This window comes from Hydra vulgaris, chromosome 11 (assembly GCF_038396675.1).
Source record: "Hydra vulgaris chromosome 11, alternate assembly HydraT2T_AEP".
NCBI classification, from domain to species: Eukaryota; Metazoa; Cnidaria; class Hydrozoa; order Anthoathecata; family Hydridae; genus Hydra; species Hydra vulgaris.
Window position 1 is genome coordinate 55,373,336 of NC_088930.1, and position 14,165 is coordinate 55,387,500.

General features: G+C 27.8%; 1 long non-coding RNA gene across 7 annotated transcripts in view; it reads right to left on the reverse strand.

Annotated features, from left to right (window-relative positions):
• Positions 1-7,576: 7,576 nt before the first annotated feature.
• Positions 7,577-14,165, reverse strand: part of LOC136086767 (uncharacterized) — a 7,865-nt gene continuing 1,276 nt past the window's right edge. For 5 of the 7 annotated variants that reach the window (XR_010641569.1, XR_010641571.1, XR_010641570.1 and 2 more), the window contains 8 exons: positions 13,512-13,610; positions 12,698-12,856; positions 12,331-12,393; positions 10,921-12,245; positions 9,120-10,196; positions 8,310-8,468; positions 7,954-8,016; positions 7,577-7,868 (listed from right to left, as the gene is read on the reverse strand). This is a non-coding gene — a long non-coding RNA (uncharacterized LOC136086767). The remainder of the gene's footprint in view (positions 7,869-7,953; positions 8,017-8,309; positions 8,469-9,119; positions 10,197-10,920; positions 12,246-12,330; positions 12,394-12,697; positions 12,857-13,511; positions 13,611-14,165) is intronic. The other 2 variants (XR_010641572.1, XR_010641573.1) reach the window with 2 other exon arrangements.

Consider the following 14,165-nt stretch of genomic DNA (forward strand, 5'->3'; position numbering starts at 1 on the left):
GCATCATGCATGTTACTTATAACATGAATCACTGCAAATCACAACAAATCACAACAAATCACTGAAAATCACAACAAATCACTGAAAATCACAACAAATCACTGAAAATCACAACAAATCACAACAAATCACTGAAAATCACAACAAATCCCATACTTATAACATGCATCACTTATAACATGCATGTTACTTATAACATGCATCATGCATGTTATAAGTATGGGTTTACTTTTATATTTTTTTCTGGATCATGCATCATGCATGATACAGAAAAAAATATAAAAGTATTAAACCCCACAAATTGTGAACGAGATTTGGGTGTTCACATCGATTCGAACTTATTATTTTTTAAACACTCTACTATTTAAGTCAACAAAGCCACACAAATAATAGGAATAATAAAAAGAACATTTACATCATATCCAGATTTATTATCCTTCAAAAAGCTATTTTCAGCTCTAGTCCGCCGTTACTTGGAATACTGTGGATCAATCTGTAACCCTAGACTTTTCAAAGACAAAAGGCAAATAGAAAATATGTTAAGAAGAGCTTCGAAACGAATCAATGGATTATATGATCTTCTGTATGAACAAAGATTGTTGGCGTTAAATATGACAACTATAAAATACAGACTACTTCGTGCAGAACTAATCAACGTCTATAAAAGGTGCAAAAATAACAATAGTGATAGAAGTCTTTTTAAAATAAATAGCCAATTTATTACTCGTGGTCATGTATATAAACTAAAAAAACAATCTTCACGAATAAATCTACGTATGAATTTTTTTATATAAAAGTAATAAATAAATGGAACTCTCTTCCTAATGACATTGTATCAGCGTTATCTCTTAAAACGTTTTAGCTGCTTCTAGACAATCATCTAAAAAATGAATGGCTTCTTTACGACTTATCCACATTTTATTTTCTATTAGTTATGCAAACTTTGTAATTGTCAAGTATTATACAACTAGGTTGACAGGCAGTTTATCCCTACACAATTTATTGCAAAACATTTATGTATAAAAAAAAAAAAAAAGATGAGACCAGATTTGTTCAATATTTGCGTGAGTTTCTTCCAAACCTAACTGCAACAAGATTTTGTCTCTTAACTTTGAATGTTTTTCCCAATTTTTTGACGCACGTTATTTTTGTGGCAGTAATCTAACTTTATTTTTTGTGAACTTCAACAAAGTCAAAAAAATCAACAAAGCTTGAGACAAAACTTGAGTTAACCTTTAACACCATTCATTCCGAGCTTAATCATCTAAAACATTGCAAGTTTGAATAAAAAACTTTTTATATCTTTACAGTGAGCAAAAACTCGAACTATTCTAGAATTTTTATTTTCGTGTGTGATTACCAAGTCACTGCAGGTGAAGAAATAATTTAAGCCTTGATCTCGCTTCTATAAAATCTTGCAGACGATTAAATTTATCTTTTTACTGCTCTATGTTTTTTCACAGTTATGACGATTATTTTTCTTTAACCATTCTTTAACCCATTTGGCAGACCCTTGGTCAATTTATGGGGGCTTGAAAGTGGTTTGGCATTCTAAAGCATAAATTCAAAACATTTAAGTTTGTTCAGATATTTTGCGCAAAACCTAAAATTCAAATTATTTGCTTTTTAAGAGTTTAAAAATTAGTCAACATTATAGTTTCTAAAATCTTTCGATTCTTAACTCTACAGAGTCGAGATTTAGTTCAATTCATACGGAAAGGTTTTTAACTATATACTTTTATCAGATGTAATTGCAAGTGGATGCTCACCGGTTGCTGAGAATGTCAAACAGTTTGTTTGGTTGCCAGCACATTTCTTAGCTTTAAAAGAGCCAAAGTATGTGCTGTCACACCTAACTTAGTTCTTTCTTTTTGTTAGCTTGTTTTTCTAGAGAATGTTGCTCTTGCAGTTTTGAATGACTAATTCAGCAGATGAGGCATCTACAGATCATGCATTTTGTTTCCGCACTTGCTCATATTGACTTGAATTTAAACAAAGTAGGGAGGGTAACTTTTTTCCCTCTTTTTTCTTGCGCAAATTAATGCTGATGGATTTGTTGGTCACTGACGTTGAGATTATTACAATTAGCTTATATTATCTTTGCTTGAAAAGCAGTAAGCTGTCTTGAACTTTTTTTCAAACGGAGCTTTTTTTCAAACGGAGTAAACACACAGCAATATTTATCATGAAATTTTTCTTAAGTTGGCATTGTAGCAGTTGAATTTTTTAAAAATAATTATTATATTTTAGCCGTTTTAAGAAAATTTACAAAAACAAAGTAGACAAATAAAAATTTACATGACCGGGGCAAAAAGCCAACTATATTGTACCTTGGCCTCTGCGAACCTGAAATTTAAACATCAAATCGATATATTCACTTATATATTCTTGACTAGAATTGAATGGAAAATTATAAAAGTTATTTTTTGCATATTTTAAATATTTATAAAAACATATCGCACAACCTTAAAATGAACAGTATTATTTTTTCATATTTTTCTAGTATTCTAGTTGGCGAAATTAAACCAACATGAAGGGTTGTAAGTTTTACATCCCCATAATTTAACTAAAATAGAAAACAAAAATATAATTACATGAAGTTGAAAAACTGTACATAAATTTAGTATAAGCTAAAAAATTTTATTAACTTATTAATCTCAGGTTTGGCAAAGAAGAACTTTTAAGGGTACTTTTGTTCTCAGACTACAAATAACGAAATTTTTGAAAAACATTCTGATTTGACAGTATGCAGAACATACTCATGTTTGGTTCAAGTAAATGCTTTTTGAATGTTCAAAAAAGTCTTTTTGGCAACAAATGCAGTGTACATGTGTTACAGAGATGTGATTTTGTGCTAGAGTTTTCTACATTTTTAGTGATTTTGTACGTTTTACTTCAAAATTTAAAATCCTGCGATATTATATTATAACTAAAATATAAACATTATAACTAAGAATTAGAAATAGTTTACGTAATTAGAAGTCAATTTATAAAAGAATGTTTTCTCTGTTTAATTACTTACTATAAAAATAGATTGAAAAAGTGTGAAAATCATAGTGTAAAACGGGATTATTAAAAACAATAAGGTGAGTACGAATAGAAATCTGAAAGATTTTTGGTAAGTCTACAGTGGCAAGTAGAAAAGACAGCTGGTAAACCAGTAATTTTTTTTCATCTTAAGTATTATTCAGGTCCATATAATTCGTAACATTTTGGTTTGACTGCGACATTAGCTATTGCATTAAATCATGTTAAATAATAAGCCCGAAAATGTAAAAAAAATTGAAGTATAAAAAAAACAATTTTTTGGCACAGACAAAAGCAGTGAAGGTGTAATCGTAAAACTTCACCAAATTGTTGCATAAACAATTTATAAAACCGTAATAAATTACAGAACACGCACTTTACTATATTTTATTTATTTTGATTGAATTCAAGTTTCAGAAAAAATTCTCCAAAATTGGGTGAATTGGGAAGGTTTGTTAAGCTTGCTAAGAACTTAGGAAAGCAGTATAAATTATCATGTTAAATCTTGGTCAAGTTGATACAAAAATATTCCTAGACATTCTGCCACGTTTGTACTCAGAAGAATGTAATGCGGTAGTGGTGTAGTGGTAAGAGCGCTCGCTTTGTAAGCGAGAGGTTCGGAGTTCGACTCCCACCACGTCCCTGGAAGTACCGCGCTCAACTTAGTTTCTCCGCGCAGCGGCCTTGCTCGGGAAGGTTCGTGTTTCGGAGTTAAAGAGTTGAGAGAGGGTTGCACCACGAATATCAACTAAAAAATAAAAACACAAAAAAATTAGTAGCCTCCTCGACTGTAGTGGCCCCCCTCGGGCCTTGGGGAGGTGAATAATCTAAAAAAAAAAAAAAAAAAAAAAAATGTGTTGGAGTATTTTTGCATTCTGCAAAATACGGGGATGAGTCTCGCTTTGGTTTTCCTAATGTTGAGAAAAAACTAATGTTTAACTGTTTTAAAATAAAACGATCTACGAATCAACCATTTCTTGAACAAAGAGATATTTTACAAGATACAATTTCAGTAGGAGAATAATCTTGTAATGATATTATTTCTTTTTCTACCATAGGTAAAAAGCCTCCGACTCGATCTTGATATTCTGGTTTAAGTAATTTGACAATGAACTAAAGCGCTTGTTGAAAAACCGTTTAAATTTACACGATGATATTTTTGAATAACATCATCCAAAGTGATGCATTCCAAATCAAAAGAATATTTCATATGAAAAGGTAAAGGTTTTAATTGAGCTCCTCCGAATTGCCCGTTTTCATCCATAAAAAATAAATAACCTCTTAATATGTTATTGTTTAATATTAAACAATAACATATTAAGAGGTTATTTATTTTTTATGGATGAAAACGGGCAATTCGGAGGAGCTCAATTAAAACCTTTACCTTTTCATATGAAATATTCTTTTGATTTGGAATGCATCACTTTGGATGATGTTATTCAAAAATATCATCGTGTAAATTTAAACGGTTTTTCAAATATAAAAAAATAAAAGAACTTGCATATGCAAGTTCTTTTATTTTAGGTTTAAAGTAATCTTTATCAATGGCGTATTTTTGTGTACCGTTGGTTGACATACCACCTCGAATACTTTTTTCAATCATATTTTGATGTTCATCTGTTGGAAGATATTGAATTTGAATTAAACTTTTGGTAAAATTTAATTTCCTTGTATAACTAAAAATGCTAACATGATTAATGATGTGAAATTTAGTAAATTCAAATGTTCTTTCGTCAAAATCCACCATCAGAGATCCCAAAACCACTGTATCTAACACGGTATAAATATGTAATAAAGATTTTAAAGTTTTTGAATTTGAAGAGTTGAAGAAAAATTGTAAAATGTTAGAGAATTACTATCCTTCTTGCGTACAAAGACCCTATTTTTCATATCACGATAAACTTTTTCATAATGGATATTACACCATTTATACACCTACGCCTATTTATAAATATTTTATAAATGGAAAAGTCAAAATAGAAGGAGATACAGTTTACATTTATAAAGCTTTTGAACACTGCAATTTCCATTATAAAAGTTTAATAGAAAAATTTCCTTCAGCTCAATGGTTTTATTTCTTTAAAAGAAACTTTAACGTATCAATGATTTTATTCAGAAAAGAAGACAAAGTTCATAATTACGAAAACATAAAAGAGGTATCAAATCAACCTATACACAAAAACTCTAATTTCACCAAGTATTATATGACGGAAAACGAAGGATTATAAACAAGACATTTTTTTATTTTATTATTTTCCCAATCAAAAAGTTGATACACAAGCTTATTTATAGTAAGTAAATTATCAAGACATTCATATTTGTCTTTTTTCAAAAGTCTCATGCATTGCGTGTTGTCTTTTATAAGCGAAATCAAATTTGCATATTTTTTTACACACAACTCAGTATACTGATCAAGACAACCTTCGTTTATGAAACCGTTGACAAAATCTTCTAAATATAACGAAAACATTAAAGTTTCATATTAAGGACAATGTTCGAATGAGTGTTCTTTATTTTTATTATGTAAAAAATGTTCCATGCATAAATTTTCATTATTGACATGCAACGAATAAACGAGATATTTTTGGAAATAATAAACAATTTAAATCAAATGTATATATTTTGTTCTCTTTTATCGTGTTGGAATAGTCATTCCTTGTGTGAATGTACGTGGAAAAATTGCTTATCTCCAATCAAGTGTAGGCATAGTTCTCTTATGCAATTTTTTCCCCATTCATGACCCTCCTTGTTGGTAATAAATTCCATATCCAACATTATACAGATAAAAAATCAATTGAATTTTTACAAAACGTACTCGATTACAAAAGAATAACATTCTTTTCTTTTTAATTTTTATTCTATTGAAAAATGTTTTAAAAATAGTCAATTTAAAAATTTGTTAGAGAATCCACAACTCTGTCATATTCATCTCGAACAATTTGACAAATTGAAAAAAGAACATGTAAATGAGAATTTTATAGCCGAATACTACAAATCCAAGCTCACTGTTTTGCTGCTAGAAAAAGATATTAAACCTACTTTCGATCAAACAGATGGTGATTAAACAGATGGTTTCGAAGATACTTTTAAAACAAAAATAATATCAACCGCCTCATCTTTAATAGAAAGACTAGATAGAGCTTTAAAAAAGAAATCTGTTAAAAGAAACATCGAAGGAATTATAAAGGAAGGAACCAGCGATAAAAAAACTTTATTTGTTAATATATTACACGCTATTGTAACTATATTTATTGCAAGTTTTTTTAGTTTAGAAAAAGAAGAAGAATAAAAAAATGTGTACTAATGAATCTTTGTCTCGTTATTTTAAAAACACTGAATTAAAAAACTATTTTATAGGAGTTTATGCTTTTGATGAACTCAGTCAAACCCATACACATATTCATATTATTAATAATATGAAAAAAAATGATTCTTTTATTATTTACAACAATGAAACTACAAAAGAAGCAGGTCAACATTGGAGAGTGTTGATTAAAATAGACAATGCTCATTTTTTTTGTTTTAGTTTAGGAGAAGAAAGTGTATTACAACAAATTCCAAACTATTTAAGATATAATAGACATTTGTTTGAAGCAGTAAAAGAAATTAAAACAAATGTACAAATCAACACTATTAATATCAACTATAACGAAATTGAAATTAGTTCTTATATACGACAAACACACCATTTCCCAATAGAATGGACAGCAGATAACCATGAATTTTATTGGTTTACTAAATTTATTTTAAAATAAAGCTTTATGACTGGCAATCAAAATGTGTTTTTTTCATATAATAAATTTCCTTTTCAATGGAATGACAGCAGTTTATGTGGAGCGTTTGCCGCCTATTTTGTAGCTCTTTTATTTCGCACTGAAAATGTTTTATATAGTGATCAAATTTATTTACCTTCACTGTGCAGACTGCTAAATTTTTATTTCTATGAAGTAACAACACTTCATGCTTCTCCACTAATTCAGATAAATCTTTATCAATTTTTTGATTTTATTAAAAGAGAACTATTTCGATATCTCGATGTTAATGCCAAACACTTGTTTGAAAAAGACATGCGTTTGCATTTATATATGCGAAAACAAGAAGATCTGGAACGAAATCTATTGTCTATGAAAACAAAACAAATTCCTTTGGATCATGATATTTTTAGAAAAAGATATTTAAAAGCCCAGTAGGCACAGCGACGTGACAAAAACGTGAATTTCACGTTATTTTGGCACGTGACAATTAGGTGAATTTTTGGTCCCCATGAAATGACCAATTCACGTGATTTATGGACGTGTTTTTCACGTTACTTTTGGCACGTGATATTTAGGTGACTTTTTGGTCCCCATGAAATGACCAATTCACGTGATTTATGGACGTGTTTTTCACGTTACTTTTGGCACGTGATATTTAGGTGACTTTTTGGTCCCCATAAACTGTCCAAAAGACGTGCTTTTTACGTTAATTTTGGCACGTAATATTTAAGCAATTATGCTTTATAATTACAATTATAAGTGTTGGGATTCGTGTAAAGAAAAAAAACTCATCGTCGAGGAAATATTTAATACGTATTAAAATACATGGTTTTATTAGTCAGTATATTAGTTCTTGACATAAAAATTTTTAATTTGTAATAAAAGCTGCACTTTTGTTAAAATATCCTCCTTATATCCAATAAGTAATAAGTACGAAGTCGTAGATCTGCAACTTACGAAGAGCACGCTTCAAACTTATATATCTATTCTCCCATAAAAGCACGCTTCAAACATAATCTAACGAATCAGTCGATATTTTCTTCTATAAGAGCACGCATCAAACTTTATCTAATGAATCAGATTTAGCTGAAAAGAAACGAATAAAATTTTAAATAATAATATGATTATTTAATAATTATCTTAAATCACAAACTTTTAAAACAAACCTTACTTTGAGAGTTGCTAGCTACTTTTGGCAACAAGATTTTCTAGTGTGTTATTTGTTTTCTTTTATCTAAATCATTAAATAATTTTAAGAAAACAATACTACATACAGTGTAAAAAAATAAAAGTCATTTGCCTTCTAATTTTATACTCTGATTGCTAAAAAAGTAAATAAGTATTTAATAAAAAAAGATGTAACAAAAAAGTCGACAGATGATTAAAAAAAAAGAAGTACATAATAAAAAATACAAGTTTAAAAAAATATTTTTTATCTATATATATCTAATATCTATCTATAGATTTATCTATATCTATATAAAGTTAATAACTGATGGGCGTGATTAGAAAAAGACCTGTACTCACTTTATGTGATAACATCTGTGTACTATGTGATAACATGATAATTTGTTTTCTTTGTTTTCCATCTTCTTATATTTGCATCTGTTTCTGCATTAACTTGTTAATACATTAACTCACTAGATGCAAAGGTGACAGCCCACAAAGTTGCTTTAAATGAGTAATCTACAAAGTTTTGAACAGCATTAAATGTCATTTTAGAATGCACACAAAAATTAAAACAATTTATAAAAATGTAATAGTTATCACATAACCACAAAGCCTTATAGTGGGGATTTTATATCATGATTTTCCTTATCCATGGTCAGATTTTCACCTTGAGGCTCCTTTTGCTGTGGAAACATTCACCACAGCTAAGGAGCCTCATCTACCCCTAATTATATATAATATATTAAGTATAAAACTAAAAGTATGTATAATAAAGTATTGTCAAATTAGATCACCAATAAATACAGAGTGCTGAAAATTCAACTCAGAATCAAGTTGCATTCACCAACAAGATATGAATTAAATCAAATTCTTGCTACAGAGTGCGATCACAAAGAAGACAAAGAGAGGGAAAAGTGAAATTTCTCAAACTTTATAAGTTAAAAGGTTATTGGGTCTTACTACAGAATGATATTCCTAGGCAATAACATAATAATACCATTGGGTCTTCCTAGTCAATAATATTTTATGCAGAACTTGTTATTTGTCATGTAGCTAAATAAATTTAATATTAAATAAGTTATAATAACTTATTTATTATCAAATTAATTACATTGACAAATTTGACAGTCTAAAATAATATACAATATGGTAGAAAAAAAAGTATACCTTGTAGTAGGGTTTGATCTTTTGCGTGTTGCAATATGATAATTATCTGCCATAACGTTACACAATTTTGAACTAAGCTTTATAATATATTTATTAAACCTAAATTGATAAAACTTAGTTATAAGATAATATGTTTGGATAAAATATTATATATGTGACATTTTGTTCTTGTCAAAAATGCATTGCGACGTTATAAAATATCTTACGCCCTACTTTTTAAATTAATTATTATAAAATTACAATGCAAAATAATTACATTATTATAAAAGTAAAATTTAAAAGTAATTACAATAATGAATATATAAACTACATATTTCATGTAATCATTATATTTAAAATATCCTGAAAATTGTTTACGGAAAATATCCTGAAAAAATTCAGAATATTTCCCCCCTCCTTTTCCGCTTAATTTTGCATTCAGCAAAGTTGTTTCTCAATTTTTTAAAAACTTTTTTTAATTTTTGTATGAATGATGACTAAAACAACATAATAAAAAATAGATGAATAATATATACTTGTTATATGTTGTAATAAAAGTTGTATGTATGGAACTTGTAATATAAGTTGTATGTATGGAAAACATTTCGGATATTTGGAAAATAAATAGATAAATTTCAGAATAATATCTGGTATTCCGGGAATATCCCGAATAAGATAATCCCTGAAACTAAATTATAAAAAAATAGTAAATAAAGAATATCTTTCCAAGTTTCTAATCACAGGTTTTTATTATGAATAAAAAAAGTTCCAAAATACACAATATTTTGGCAACGTAACATTCACATTTTAATCAAGTAAAATTGTCAACTGGACAAGGTCACCTAAAATATACATGATTGAAACATGAAGAAGGAAACGGGGTAAGAGCAGGCATCAAACTTTATCTAATGAATAAGTCGATATTTTCTCCAATAATAGCTTACAACACCAAATTTAGCTCAAAAGAAACAAATAAAAACTTAAATAATAATATGAATATTAAATAATCATCTTAAATCACAAATTTTTAACACAAATCTTACATGGTGAGTCACCAACTGTTTTGGCAACAAGATGTTCTGGTGCTATTTCTTTGATCTAAATCATTAAACAATTTTTAAAAAAGCAATGCTATACTTGAGAGAAACTTGCTTTACATATTGGAAGGTCGTCAACATTGAAAGATAAGTAAAATGCAGTTTCAAATACAATAGCATCATAATTATCTTTTTGTGGGGAAAACATCGAACAAATCCGTGTTAATAACCTGTTTTATATTGTACATAATAACAATAGTAATAAAAGTCATATAATATATATAATAATAATTTCATATAACTCGAATATATATATATTAATCATATAATATTTAAATAATATAAAAAAAGGAAATAAATAAGTATTAACCCTTTTTAACAAGTAAAGCACGAGATCAAGATGTCATATATTATAAAAAGATAAAGTTTTTAATAATAATATATACATATATCAATAATAAATAACATAACACATTTACTTATTGATATTATCTTGGATAAATTCTTTAACCTTGTTGATAAAAACCAAATAAAGAAAGAAAATCTATTTTGGGTTTTTATCTAAACGACTCTTGAGTAATAATGTATGCAGAAGTTCTAGAGACATTATTATTGCTCAAGAATCAAGAATAAGTTCTGCTAGAACTTATAATTTGTCCATGTAGCTTACTTAATTTAATATTAAATTCGTTATAACATAACTTATTTCGTACTAAATTAAGTAAGCAAAATGGACAAATTCGCAAGTCTAAAGTATTATATCATAAAGTAGAAAAAAAGCATACCTTGTATTTGAGTTTAATCTTATTTGTGTGGCAAATAGGGACGGCAAATAGGGTACTAATTTATTTAACTTAATTTGATATAATTTAGTTATTAGATATTACAACTTAAAATATATTGCTCTTTTTAGTTCTGTTTTAAATGCATCGCGTTAAAAGATATTATATAGACCAATTTTTTTTTTTTAATTACGATAATACTACAATAAAAATTAATTATACTATCATAGAAGTAAATAATTATAACTAATATAATGAATACAAAAACTATACTATAAAAAAATAATTAATATAATAAAAAATGTGATTTCACATTTCTTATGCCAGTTTTTTTTGAGAATAAAAAAAGTTCCGAAAGACGAGATATTTTGGCACGTAACTTTCACGTGACTTTCACGTAAAATAGTAACCTGGACGAAGTCACCTAAAATACACGTGATTGAAACGTGAATAAAACGTTGCGTGCCTACTGGGAGATGCTGGTTTCTTAAGAACGAATAACGAATGCACGTGGGAAAATTATCCCTATTAGATATTAATGCTATTCCTTCTGTGTTAAACGAGGGAAATATTTATTATATGTAGCAAGATGAAATGAATAAAATTTACTTGAACAATTATTCTCGATTAAACCCTGAAAAAGACTGCCAATCAATTTTTAGATAATCCTATTGATGATGTGATGACTAAAAAAGAAATAAAAAGACAAGTAGCGCTGAATTTAATATAAACAAACATGAAACGTTCACTCCCAGTAGGCACTGCGACGTGACAAAATCGTGAATTTCACGTTATTTTGGCACGTGACAATTAGGTGACTTTTTGGTCCCCATGAAATGACCAATTCACGTGATTTATGGACGTGTTTTTCACGTTACTTTTGGCACGTGATATTTAGGTGACTTTTTGGTCCCCATAAACTGTCCAAAAGACGTGCTTTTTACGTTAATTTTGGCAAGTAATATTTAAGCAATAATTATGCTTTATAATTACAATTATAAGTGTTTGGATTCGTGTAAAGAAAAGAAACTCATCGTCGAGGAAATATTTAATACGTATTAAAATACATGGTTTTATTAGTCAGTATATTAGTTCTTGACATAAAAATTTTTAATTTGTAATAAAAGCTGCACTTTTGTTAAAATATCCTCCTTATATCCAATAAGTAATAAGTACGAAGTCGTAGATCTGCAACTTACGAAGAGCACGCTTCAAACTTATATATCTATTCTCCCATAAAAGCACGCTTCAAACATAATCTAACGAATCAGTCGATATTTTCTTCTATAAGAGCACGCATCAAACTTTATCTAATGAATCAGATTTAGCTAAAAAGAAACGAATAAAATCTTAAATAATAATATGATTATTTAATAATTATATTAAATCACAAACTTTTAAAACAAATCTTACTTTGAGAGTTGCTAACTACATTTGGCAACAAGATTTTCTAGTGTGTTATTTGTTTTCTTTTATCTAAATCATTAAATAATTTTAAGAAAACAATACTACATACAGTGTAAAAAAATAAAAGTCATTTGCCTTCTAATTTCATACTCTGATTGCTAAAAAAGTAAATAAGTATTTAATAAAAAAGATGTAACAAAAAAGTCGACAGATGATTAAAAAAAAAGAAGTACATAATAAAAAATACAAGTTTAAAAAAACATTTTTTATCTATATATATCTATATCTAATAACTATCTATAGATTTATCTATATCTATATCTATATAAAGTTAATAACTGATGGACGTGATTAGAAAAAGACCTGTACTCACCTTACGTGATAACATCTGTGTACTATGTGATAACATGATAATTTGTTTACTTTGTTTTCCATCTTCTTATATTTGCATCTGTTTCTGCATTAACTTGTTCATACATTAACTCACTAGATGCAAAGGTGACAGCCCACGAAGTTGCTTTAAATGAGTAATCTACAAAGTTTTGAACAGCATTAAATGTCATTTTAGAATGCACACAAAAATTAAAACAATTTATAAAAATGTAATAGTTATCACATAACCACAAAGCATTATAGTGGGGATTTTATATCATGATTTTCCTTATCCATGGTCAGATTTTCACCTTGAGGCTCCTTTTGTTGTGGAAACATTCACCATGGCTAAGGAGCCTCATCTACCCCTAATTATATATAATATATTAAGTATAAAACTAAAAATATGTATAATAAAGTATTATCAAATTAGGTCACCAATAAATACAGAGTGCTGAAAATTCAACTCAGAATCAAGTTGCATTCTCCAACAAGATATGAATTAAATCAAATTCTTACTACAGAGTGCGATCAAAAAAGAAGACAAAGAGAGGGAAAAGTGAAATTTAAAGTCAAACTTTAAAAGTTAAAAGGTTATTGGGTCTTACTACAGAATGATATTCCTAGGCAATAACATAACAATACCATTGGGTCTTCCTTGTCAATAATATTTTATGCAGAACTTATCATTTGTCATGTAGCTTAACCAATTTAATATTAAATAAGTTATAATAACTTATTTATTATCAAATTAATTACATTGACAAATTTGACAGTCTAAAATAATATACAATATGGTAGAAAAAAAAGTATACCTTGTAGTAGGGTTTGATCTTTTGCGTGTTGCAATATGATAATTATCTGCCATAACGTTACACAATTTTGAACTAAGCTTTATAATATATTTATTAAACCTAAATTGATAAAACTTAGTTATAAGATAATATGTTTGGATAAAATATTGTATATGTGACATTTTATTTTTGTCAAAAATGCATTGCGGAGTTATAAGATATCTTACGCCCTACTTTTTAAATTTTTATAAAATTACAATGCAAAATAATTACATTATTATAAAATTAAAATAAAAGTAATTACAATAATGATTATATAAACTACATATTTCATGTAATCATTATATTTAAAATATCCTGAAAAAATTTACGGAAAATATCCTGAAAAAATTCAGAACATTTCCCCCCTAATTTTTCCCATAATTTTGCATTCAGCCAAGTTGTTTCTCAATTTTTTAAACACTTTTCTTGGTTTTTGTATGAATGATGACTAAAACAACATAAAAACAAATAGATGAATAATATATACTTGTTATATGTTGTAATATAAGTTGTATGTATGGAACTTGTAATATAAGTTGTATGTATGGAAAACATTTCGGATATTTGGAAAAAGATAAATTTCAGAAAAATATCTGGTATTCCGGGAATATCCCGAATGAGATAATCCCGGAA